The 12,503-nt window shown below is 43.6% G+C and overlaps 1 pseudogene across 1 annotated transcript in view; it reads left to right on the forward strand.

The window, feature by feature from the left end:
- LOC311524960 (FRAS1-related extracellular matrix protein 1-like) overlaps positions 1–12,503 on the forward strand; it is a 128,301-nt pseudogene that overhangs the window by 86,615 nt on the left and 29,183 nt on the right. Inside the window, exons 31-34 of the transcript in view lie at positions 4,520–4,664; positions 7,095–7,224; positions 7,366–7,437; positions 7,766–7,867. The product of the transcript in view is annotated as an FRAS1-related extracellular matrix protein 1-like (transcript). The remainder of the gene's footprint in view (positions 1–4,519; positions 4,665–7,094; positions 7,225–7,365; positions 7,438–7,765; positions 7,868–12,503) is intronic.

Here is a 12,503-nt window from a genome sequence, read left to right on the forward strand (position 1 = left end):
TTTCCTGGAATGTAAATAAAGCTCCCAAAACACTTTTTAAAAAATTTTGCAGCTGATCTACTGTATGGCCATTTAAAATATTGTAGATGTTCTCCCTATGTTCTGGGGCACCCCTGATCCCCAAAAGTGGTGGAGCCCCTTCTTTCTCCACAGGTACTCTGCCCCCCCCACATTACCAATGGACTCTGGGTTCTTAGTGGCCAGTGCCTCCACCCTAGTGGCTGGGTGCACAAACCAGTAACAATCCTATGACCTGTAGGAGATTACTTAACAAGTACAGAGAGATAAGTGACTGTTTATTCCCAGAACTGCATAGAGGTAACTTAACAGAATTGGGGAGGGGGGGGCATGTAAAGGACACGGAGATGGTGACATAAGGCGCCCACCAATCCCACGACAACAATTAAAGCCCTCAGTGATATCCGTATAATGGTGGGAAGAACCCATCCCTCCCCAAAGGTCTGATCTGGGCAGTGGGGCTGGACCCGAGGCATAGGGCTGGTATTCCTCCCCATACAGCCAGCAGCTCTCCTTCCAGCTTGTTGGTGTCCCAGACAGCGTCAAGCCCTGGTTGGCTCCTGGGTCCTGCTGCAGAAGGAGCCTACAGGCTTCACTAATTTTAATGTACTACAGCTTCTTGGGGCTCAGGCTCTCTGTGGTGGAACAGGGAAGAGCTCTGGATAGGTCCCCGGCCGTCTGAGCGGGAGCGTCAAAATGGCTCCTTCTGCTCCAGCAGTGGAGGGCAACAACCAGCCTCTTCCCCTCAGTCTCTCTCCCCCTGGCCACACAGTCCTTCAGACGGAACCTCACACCAGCCAGCCTGGTCCAGGCTCTTTGGAGCCTGCTGCTGGTCACCCCAACATGCCAATAAAATTCCTTGTTGTGACTCCTCCAGCACCAGGTCTTTGCTTCTGTGCTGCTGTCTGTGGGAGCTGCTGGGAGCTGCAGCTCTGAAGCCCTCAAACTGGCAGGGGCTGCAATACAATACAATAGGTGGGTAGTACCACCTAATATTAAGGTTGTTTTGCATTATAACGCCCTGTTTGCAGTTGTTTATGACTTTGACAAACTTTAACAATTTGCCTGAAATTTTCCATGCTGGGCATCTGCCTAAAGTTGATATTTTTGGAAAGTTTCAGTCAAAACAGTTCAGCCATTCTGAGAATCAGGCCAGGGAAAAATCCATTGTTGTGCCCATGTTAAAAAAATCTGGCAACCTTTTCTTTGAACAGCTTTAGTGTCCCCATGGTTTGGAGGAGTGACTTGAAATTTGTGAGTGGCCTTTGTGTCAGGGATGTGCCTTTTGTCATCTGCATGAAAATCTGACCAAATTTGGCCCAATTAAATGCCCTTGAAAAATTGAAGTTTGCACATGCTCAGTAGATTTCTTTGATTTTAATAGCAAAAATCTCTGATGATTCCATCCTCACTGAGCGTCCTCTCACCATTCATATTGGTGACTGGACTGTGCATGCCCATCCCCACAGAGTGACTAAGCATGCCCCAGCCCAGCACTAAAGGTTCAAAGCCAGACTTTCCCTGTAATTGCTGCTCTGGGTTGAGTGAGGCTGGGCACTAGAACTGAGAGCTCCCTGCTCTCAGTGGCCCCTCTGCTGGTACCCAGGCAACGTGGAGAAGGAAGTTGTCTGACTCGAATGCAGATGGGACAAATGCTAGACCAGGGCAGGGAAAGGAGCAGATTGGGACAAGAAATCTGAGACTGGAGAGTAGAAGAGAGCGAGCGAGAGAGAGAGTGAGTGACTGTGACTGGAAGTTTGAGTGGGGATACTTGGATTGGTTAGGTAAGAATACTGGGCCAGGATGGGAAGGCAGGTTGGGACTGGTTGGGCAGGGAGGCTGGGCCTGGGAGCTGGGGAAGGGGGTGCCTGGGACTTGGAACCATGAAGGAGAAACTGTGAGTAGGAGCTTGTGAGGAAAGGTGGCAGGGGTGATTGGGAACCAACTGGCTTGAGGGGAACTTTGAGGTTGGATGTGGAGGTGTGGGGAGGTAGGGAGACTGGGACTAGGAACAAGTGGGAGAGGGGAGAAAGATCAGATGAGGAACTGAGATGGGGGAAATGGGCCTGGCTGGACAAGAAGACTGGGGCAAAGAATTGGGGTGGGGGTGACTAGGACTGGCTGGGCAAGGAGACTGAGATAAGAACTCTGAGTTGTGGAGATGGACTGGATAGGTGAAGAGAATGGGACTGGGACAAGGAAAGTTTGGAGGGAGTGGAGAAGAAAAGGAGATCAAGCTTTGAGGAAACAGGCAGAAGAGTCTGTGCCCACAGAGTACACTCCACTCCCCTCAGGGCCTGGAATGGGACCCAAGATCCCTGAGTCTCACCATTCCTGTGCTGTCAGCAAATGTCTGCGAAACCCCCTGGCAAAGACTGTGCCTCAGTCCCCTCTAGGGCTGGTCCACTCAGAAGATGACAACATACCACTGCTATCAGTTACTTCATTCGCTCAAGACACAGAGGTCTGTGTGCTGATGATCCCTGTGGGTGTCAATATGATGCCATGTGATAGTGTTTGTTTTTTCATTTTGCTTTTCTAAAACGCAAGGAAATCAAAATTTTATTTTAAAAGTACTTATTGAGGTTACAAAGTTAATCACTAAAAAATTTGGAAATGCCAGAATTAAGGTTGCTTGTCCAAGATGTTATAAGTAAATTGCCCAAAGGACTATAGCCAGATCATCAGCTGGTGTAAATTGGTTTAGTTCCATCTGAAATAAATGGAGCTGTTTGGCACGTCTGTATTCTGTCCAGTGCCGTATTCATTTATAAATATGGATGGGTGAATTGCATGGATTTAAATTAGAGCAAGGATGAGATACTCTGATACCATGGTGATAAGCACCTAGAAATACCTTGGGTGGAGGGATAGAAAAATCTCTGCCCAACTCTCAACCCAAATTGAATCCTGATTTAGAGTGATAAATGCCAAAGCATCCAATGAACAATCCTGGCCAACTCCTTACTCACAGCACCAAATCTTCTGGATGGGAGACACTTAGTGGCTTGGTGCCCACCAATCCAGTTTCCACAAGGTCACTCCAGTCTGTCCCCTGTTCAGAGGCGATGTTAGGTGTGGTGCACCAAATGGAGGAAGATGCCACATATGTGGATTTTAGATTTTAGAACAGCTTCTAAATGTTTCAGCTCTAGCCTCTGATAACGTTTGATGAAAGCTGAAAATAGAAGAACTTAAAGAATAAGGTCACAAAGCATACTTCAGAGCTAGCATAAGCAGATGCAACTCCACTCAAGATAATAGAGTTTTGCCATTTTATTGCAGAGGTGAATTTGGCCTATCATTTCATAAGGAATGGACCAAACCCCTTTTGGAAAGAATAAGAACTTTCTCCTCTTCTCTGAAATTACACTCTGCAACCAACTTTTAGGTTCAGAAATTGGGTTTGGATTAATTTTTGTGCCCATCTACCTTACCAGGATCCAGCTGGAATCAGAAGTAGAAAGTTTTGGAAATCCTGTGAAACAACCTGGAATTTCCAGCAAAGCTTTGGAGACTGAGAAGAGACTTCATTAACCTGAATAAGAGCCAAAATTTTGGGTGTCTGCCTGATTCCTGAATTCAGCAATGTTTAGCTTCACCATGGCTATTTATTAGGTTGAAGTGTTTTATGTTTTAAGGGCTGAACTCTGCCATCCAGCCTAAGTAAGGTGCAGTGCAGCTATGCTCTGAGAATCAAAATTGGGCCCTAACTGCCCCCTTGATTCCTCTATGGCGTATATTCCCAACCTTTTCTCAGTGGAGATTTATTTCCCCTTCCCTACCAGCACAGCTGCTCTTGCTGGTGCATTGTGCAGGATAGAGTCAAGGCTCCTCCCACTCTCCACCTCTGCCCACCCAGCTGCAAGAGATGGGAAGTAACAGCCCAGTGCTGGCTGCTCTGCCCCTTTACTTGCATTTTCTCATGATGCAGGTAGGCTGTATAGGGAGGTAAGGAGAGCTTTTATACCTCCTTAGTCCCCTGCACAGATGCATTGCTTGGCTCACTATTGAGCCCTCAGTGATTATGAAAAATACCCAACCAAATGTCCCATTATCTTCTGAAAGCACCTGAATTTAGGCAAGATAAATTTCTAAGGGATAGATTCTTGTTTCCAAAAATCTAATAGGTTTTAAGATGTTAAATTGCTTCCCCTCTCCATCTCCATCTTTCTTTTCTAGTATAGTACAGCTACTCTGAGTCACTGTTTATCTAATTTAATTAACATTTGCCAGTGCCTGCAACCTAAAACACTGTCTTAAAACATTTGCTTGAAAAGCCTCCTTGTCCCAGAGCTGTCATTTTTAGAATGATGGATAATGGATGGAAATAATTATCCTGAATAAGGTTAGACAGCTTAAATGATTTGAGTTTCAAAGAATTAGTAGTCTTAGCTAAACATCTTATTTTTCAAGGCACATTAATAATAAAAAATACAGCAGTGACCATAATGAATTGGAAAATCTGAGCTCTGCTATAATGGTACATTGTCTATCGCAGGTAGTTATGTACGCAGTACTTTTACCCAGAATGATTTAAACCAGCAGATCATCCGGTACATCATAAATCCCTCCACTGAAGTGACTGCATATAGCTTTGAATTTCAAGTATCAGATATGGCAGGAAATACAATGGTTCCAGAAGAGTAAGTGTCAGAGTCCAGTCAAGTATATTCACTCGGGGGTGAGCTGAGGGGGCAGTATAATCTGTTGGGGGAGGGGAATGTATGATCTTCACAAATAGCAGTGTTTGTCCCTTGTAAAATATCAAGGTGCTTATAGTTTTTCTGAGAGGAAATTTTATCCCCACAGAAAGAATTTATTTTAAATTTCAGGCACATTTTCAGAATCTAACATGGTTTCAGGTGGAGTTTGAAGGTTCTGTCATCTGTTCCCTGGCCAGGTCCAATACTTGATGGAAAAATAAAACAGTCAGTAAGAATCCGGGCCTGATTTTGACCTTGTCTACATCAGTGTAAGTCGGGAACAACCCCCCTGAAGTAACTGATAAACAGTTCTCAGCCACCTTTGTGGTTCCTTGATACTGGTGCTATGTGGGGGTCCACAGTGTAGCATACAGCAACTTCAGAGTGGCTCTAAATTTTACCAGCTGCAGTGGTTATTCTAACTGCTGTTGATCTCTGGAATACTAGTGTTCTAGCTACACCCCCCTCTCCTCTGGGACACATTGACATGTCCTCTGTGCAACAGATTATAACCCCGGCTTGCTCAGAATGAAGGATAGTGGTGCAAGACTGACCACCCCAGCTGTTCACCATCAAAGGATTCTTCTATGACAGCAGAACCCTCAGCTGGCTTACTGAGCTGACTTTAGTAGTCTTTTTGTACCACAGGTGTGGCACAAAGAGGCTGTAGCAGGAACCGTGGTCAGGTCCCCTAGAGTTAGACTGGTATAAAACCTGTAAGTGACAGTGAAATCAGGTCCTGAAAATGGCCAGAATATAATATAAAGCACATTTTGTGATCAAATGGAGTTACTCTGGATTTACTCAGTGGTGTAGCTGAGAGCAGAATTTGGCTCACAACCTCTGCATTACTTCTACAGCACAACATTTTGAGCAAAATGTACATTTTGTGCTAATTTCATTTGTCATAAGGTGAAAATTAATAATGGGCCTGAAGTTTTGTAGAGAGGCAGAACTTCATGGGCATGAAATTGCAAAAATAAAACAGTAACAAAATTCTAGACATTTTGTTTTTAATCCTTTATATGATAGTAGCCCATAGAGGTCCCATAGTGCTAAGCAATACACTAAAATGTAGTAAGGGATGGGCTTTGCCCCAAAGATCCTGCAATCTAAATAGGCAAAGTATATGAAGGGTGCAAGGGAAACAGACATAGAGAGAAGTGACTTGTCCAAGGTCACATAGCAGGTCCATGGCAGAGCTACAAAGCCCAGGTCTCTTGCCTGCTGGTTTGTGCCCTGTTCACTAGACCACGTTGCCATTTCAGAACACTAATGTCATCACTTTGTACATTTCAACACACTGTAGATCATTTTGTACAAATTAAGGCCCCAATCCTGCCATCAGATTCAGCTACGCTGAGTCCCACTGAGATCAATTGGGCTCCTCATGGTTTTGTAGGTTTGCCTGCCAGGATCTGAACATGGGACCAGAATCTAGGTTGTTGGCTCATGTAGTTAAATGATTTGAAGTAAGCTTGTCAAGATGAAGATTTTTTAGCTAGGGTGGATTGTTGGGGATGGGGAGGGGTTTCTGTTTTGTTTTTTGTCTTCCCAAACACTATGTTTTACATTTTTGGAAGCTTAGGGAATTTAAACAAAAATCATCATAAAAATAATGCACCATTTCACTTCTAAAAGCAAATCAAATATCTGTTTTAAAAATCTAAAGAACATTCCTATACATAGTATAATCCAGAACTTTCCCTTTAATCCTCCCTTTTTATCTTTTATATTTCTATTTTTAAGATTTCTGCCCTGGTGTAGAACAATGATTTTAAATTCCTCTAGCAATGTACAGTTTTACAGCTCCTGAGATAGCATAAAATTGCACTGTCGGCTGTATTTCAAGTGAGGAGCTAAGGGAAAATGCGGTTTGCAAATGGTAACAGAGCTCAGAAACTGAACTCTGGCCTTTCTAGTCACTGCTCTTTTTGTTATTAAGTCACAGAACAAGTGAAATGTTACAGGAAGACTTTAAATCTGTATTTTTTTTTATAGCAGCTGATAAATATGTGATAGGGAAGAAAATGAAGAATGCCTGGATACTGAACATAAGTAGAACATCGGACGTTGAGGGGTCAAGTATGTCAAATTATGGGATACAGTTAAATCTGCAGATTCTGTCCAGCCTGAAACATGCTGGATGTACTGTTTACAGTTATGTGGGATTAGTAAAGTAGATTATTTTGTCCAATAGCTGAGTGGTACAGAGGATGTTAGCCCCAGGGCTCCATCCACAGCTGTATTGAGCTCTCCTGAACACAGCCAGGAGCAGGAAACAACGGTGGCTATAAGCCACATTTCTGTGCTGCATATGCGCTAGCAATAAGGAATATTTTAATATTTTCAGATCTAATTTTTTTTCAGACTTGAAATGAAATGGTCCAGAGTTGAACTGGTGGAAACTTGCTATCGTGTCTGTGAAAATGTTGGGACTGTTGCCATTACGGTGGTAAGGACAGGACAGAGTGCAGAGCCATCCTTTGGTGGCATAAGGGTAGGATATGAGACCTGTTTCTATGGGTGAATCTCTACTGACCACATTTTTGTTGCCATTTACACCTGCTAACAATATGAAGCCAAAATTCCTGGTTGCTGTATCTAAAGCAGTTTACTGGTGTCTTGTTTTGTTTTTAAGGTCCAAGAGGTCTCAGCTAGAGCTGGCTTAGACTTCACTCACAGTACTGCAAATTCAGTGCAGTTTGATCCTGTTATAGTCTTAATTCTATTTCTTTCGTCTTGAATGTATTAAGTATAGTTTTATAAACTGACTACAGTCATTTTTCTTTCATACAGCAGGTCTTAAAACAATCAACCCTTTCCCTTATCTGCTGGGGAGCAGAAAAAAAACAGCAATTATAGCTACACATTTGGAAGCCTTAGCTTTTGAGTGCCCGACTTAGGCTGTTCAATGCCAACCTTCTCTGAGAATCATGCTCGTTTAAGCAGTATGAAGTTGATTGTCCTAAAATCGAGTCACTTTAAATCACTGATTATTTTTATTTATGTCTTGTTTTTTATATACTGTCTCATCTTAGGTCTGCAATCATCACAAGAAAAAGGCTCTTTCTGCGTTTCTTCCATTCTCTTCCTTCTTCCTCAGTAAGATAGGAGAACTGCCCTCAGATCCTAGTCTGGAGGTAGATTTTGTTTTGATCAGGACAGTCTCCATACATCAGTGTTTGAATAAAAAACCTTTAGGACAGTGACAATAGCCCAAGCAATATTAAAATCTTTTGACTAGCATATACATACATGTCTTTCTCTCTGTTCCTCTCCATCATATCTCAAGATGCTGACACACAGACTTTCCTTTACGTCCCAATTAAAACAGTGCCTGCTGCAGCCTAGACTCCTTCCCATCCAACTTCTGCAACTTGACCAAGTCATTACAAAGTTGAAAGAGTGTGTCTGGTGTTCAGAGGATAGAATTCTACCTAGTCCTTACCTCAGGGAGGAGCTGGTAGACAGGAAGGCTGTTTGCCATCTGCATTCTTAAGATCAAACACAATGGTATCAATGTCCTTGATGGCACTTGTCTCACTAACCGTGGTGACGATCCCAATGGAGGAAAAAGCAGAAGTCAGAAATGTGGCAGGATGGTCAGATGGGTTTTCAAAGATGCTTCATTACGGTGTATGCAAGGTGTACATGAAGAGAGCCATTTGTTGTGCTGATATTTATTGATGGGAAATAAATTGGTTTACCACTTCCCTCACTACCCTGAAAAAAGAAACAGCCAGTTAATAGATGCTCATGGGCACATTATAAAAAGATAGCAGCAAATTATCCTATTTGTGTATTTAGCTAGTCCACGGAGCAGTTTTCACTCCAGAACATTTGGGATTAGCCCCTTTGGAATTGTGTAGTGCGAATATTTTATAAATCCCCATGGAATGCTCTGGGTGAGCTCTTCAGTCCTGCTCTGGACCCTTTACACTATGTGAAAGGGCCCTAAAAGCCCTGGTTCCAGCTGTGGGAGGATTGCCTGGGTGCATACTGTGGATGCCTTTTGAGGATTCCTTTGCAAGCCCTGGTGCAGGGGTAGGAGGTTGTGTGTTGAAGATGGGGCTGCAGCAAGTAGTGGTGTGGAGATTCTGGATGGTGCTGTGTAGGGCAGCCCTGGGAGTCTCCTAAGGGTGTCTAAATTATTCTGGGGTCCTCTCCAGCTCTCAGAGCAGCCCAGGATCACTTTAAAGTGGCTTTACCCTCCCTTCCCCTTGGGCTACGAGTTCTGTGCTGCGCCTCTCACCCTCTCTCTGCCTACATGAGAGGTGAAAGTGCACGGCCCGCCTTTGACCATTTCTTCCCTTAGGATGCAGGCTGAAGGGTGCTTTCGGCCGTGCTTGGTTATCCTCTGTAAGTATCCCTTCAGCAGTGAGTTGCAATATCATGTGAGCAAACTGCCTTTATGCAGCCATGCCCGTAATGCTGCCAGGTGTACTTGTTTGGTTCTGTGACCCGTGTAGTGAGGAGTGGGCCACACATGTTGTTTGGTCCGGTCACTGAGCTACTGCATTGATGGGGCTGCTTCTATCTGCCCTTTCCCCTGCTGCGCTAATGTTGTGTTGAGAGAGGCTTGGAGCAGCAGCACCACAGATGTTTCACTCACTCTGGTGACTGATTGTTTTTCAAGTGGCTTCTTAGAGCAGCTGCTCCCACGTGGGTGCCCTCGGTTGCCTCTTCTAACAGCATCTCCATACAAATACCCAGATGCACTGAGGCAGTATAACTGGAGAGAAAAATCCAGTGCAGTGATGGGGCTGTCTTTCCCCTCTGTGGCACTCCGACTACTTCCGCGAAGTCAGTTTTTTAAGCTTTTCCTATGTGAATTTCATATCCACCAGCGGCCCAAAAAGCAGTCGCTCTGTTCCTCCTCTGTAGAAATAGGGATACTACTTCTCTACCTAAAAGTGTGAGGATAAATATATTAAAGATTGTGAGGTGCTCTGCTACTACTGTATTTAGACAGATAGAAATGACTACCCAAAAGCTACCCTTGATGTTTGTGCAGAACTGGATAAAGATTTCAGATTTATTCACACTTAGGGGATGCTTGTGCATAGGGCTTTCTCAGTAGTGGTCAGGTGCTGAAAAAAGGTAGAGAGAGGAATATTCTAAGTGGGTATATGGACTCCATCACTGCAATGTCTGAGCACCTCACAATCCTTTCTGCAGGTATCATCACGCTTTTAGATCGGGACGTGTCTGTAAAAATACAAACAACCACAAGGAACAGAGTGATTTGCCGAAGTTCACAGAGGAAGTCTGTGGTAGAGAAGGGACTAGAACCCAGGCCTCTATAATTCCAGGAATACCAATGCCTTAACCACAAGACCATCCTTTCTCTTTAGGCCACCTGGACCCAAATTTCCAAGTGTTCTCCATTGGGAATCTCAATGTTTGGGTGCCCAACTATAGACATACAGACCCAGATCTTCAAAAGCTCTTAGTACCCAATGTGTAAAATGGAGACAGTCAGTCTCACAGAGGTGTTGTGGGAATTAATTTATTAATTTTTGTAAAGTCTTGATAGTCTTGGATGGATGCACAATTGAAATACTAAGTATTATTTCTGCTACTGTACACTTGGGAGGAGAACATCACACAGAAAGGCTTTCCTGTGAGTGGTGCTGACCATCTTCCATGGTCTACATTGGCTGGTGCTTGGGATTTATTTCACTTTCTAACCACTGCCAAGCCAGTTCACTAGGGACTTCTGTTGGCGCTGATGCCTCTATATTCACCACCACTTGTTCTGGCCTCTTTGCTCCTTGTCTTGCCTTTATGGCTTTCTAAGGGGGGGCGATAATTACCACTTGAATGCACTGAGTGTATAATGAAAGAGCTGATTCTCCTCATGTAACTTCCCCTTCTCTTCACATGGATTTTGCAGATTATGTGCTTCCCTGCTAACCATCTCCCGCCCTCTGCCAGTCCTGACAGAACAAACAAGAAGGTTAAAGATTATTTCAGTGAGAACATTTTTAATATACAAGTAATGGCTCTACAAATTAAAATGGCAAGGATTTTTGGCCTGTTTTTAATACTAAGGATGAGCACTGCAAGGTGACCCATAAGCTATACTGCCCACCTGAAGAGCTGAGCATACTCTCAACATCAAATGTTTAGATTTGGTTCAACTAACCAAAAGCAAATATTTTGCTTCAGGAATATTGAAATGTTTCGTTTCAGTCGACCATTCAACATTTCCGCACTGAAATTTTTTGGAACTTTTTGCTCTGTGAAAAATTTTCATATTTTAACATTTTGTCCCAATTTAGGATGAAAACCCATGTTGAAATATCAGAATTTCCCACATGATGGAAATTCCAACTTTCGCTTAGCTCTAATTAGGAGTTTGGAAGACTCTGCTATTGTTTGTGGATTTCTTCTTCTGCCCTATTAAGGACTCAAGAGTAAGCCTCTCAACTCTTAATATCCAAAATCTGTGCCAAAAATGAGAGAGAAAGCACTTTCCTTTTGATTTACCTTACAGTTACTTGTTGATAGTTTATAAAATGGCCCAGATATTTTGTCCAATAGTGTCACCTCAAGGAATTCATAGAATCATAGAATATCAGGGTTGGAAGGGACCTCAGGAGGTCATCTAGTTCAACCCCCTGCTCAAAGCAGGACCAATCCCCAATTAAATCATCCCAGCTAGGGCTTTGTCAAGCCTGACCTTAAAAACTTCTAAGGAAGGAGATTGCACCACCTCCCTAGGTAACGCATTCCAGTGTTTCACCACTCTCCTAGTGAAAAAGTTTTTCCTAATATCCAACCTAAACCTCCCCCATTGCAACTTGAGACCATTACTCCTTGTCCTGTCATCTTCTACCACTGAGAATAGTCTAGAACCATCCTCTTTGGAACCACCTCTCAGGTAGTTGAAAGCAGCTATCAAATCCCCCCTCATTCTTCTCTTCTGCAGACTAAACAATCCCAGTTCCCTCAGCCTCTCCTCATAAGTCATATGTTCCAGACCCCTAATCATTTTTGTTGCCCTTCGCTGGACTCTCTCCAATTTATCCACATCCTTCTTGTAGTTTGGGGCCCAAAACTGGACACAGTACTCCAGATGAGGCCTCACCAATGTCGAATAGAGGGGAAAGATCACGTCCCTCGATCTGCTGGCTGTGCCCCTACGTATACATCCCAAAATGCCATTGGCCTTCTTGGCAACAAGGGCACACTGTTGACTCGAGCATAATTTTGAAATGAATTTATGGTGTTTGGTTTAGTAAATTTCACTCGAGTTTGAATATTTTTCCTCTTTTTTTATTCCTCTCTGATTATTAGATTATTAGGTGTTTGTGGGGCACATTCTGCTGCAGGGCTCAGATTCAGGAATGCACTTAAGCATATGCTTAAAGCCCATCTATTTTAATGGGACATAAGTACATACTTTCCTGATTTGGGGATCTGGAAGGGAATGAGCCTTCTTCTGGAGTCCACATCATCCTCTCACCACTCATCCTACAGTAGTAGCCAGATTAGTACTTGTGCTAGCCCTTGTCTAATATGCAAGGTGTGTGAATCATTTCCCCAACCTCTCATCTTCTCTGCAGCTGAATGCAGGTCTGTAACACCAGCTGCACACAGCCCTCATAGCCCAGGTGTAGTTTCTGCAGTCAAGAGCTACTGCTAATTTCAGGTGATTACATGTTGGTTCTCAAAGCCATTGTCTCTAGTAAACAGCCCTGTCCCCCCATTAGCTCTTTAAACCACGTACAAGTAGTTTATTGCTGTCTGAAGTAAACTGTGGCTCTAGAT

This window comes from Lepidochelys olivacea, assembly GCF_965140295.1.
Source record: "Lepidochelys olivacea isolate rLepOli2 genome assembly, chromosome: 8".
Taxonomy (NCBI): Eukaryota; Metazoa; Chordata; order Testudines; family Cheloniidae; genus Lepidochelys; species Lepidochelys olivacea.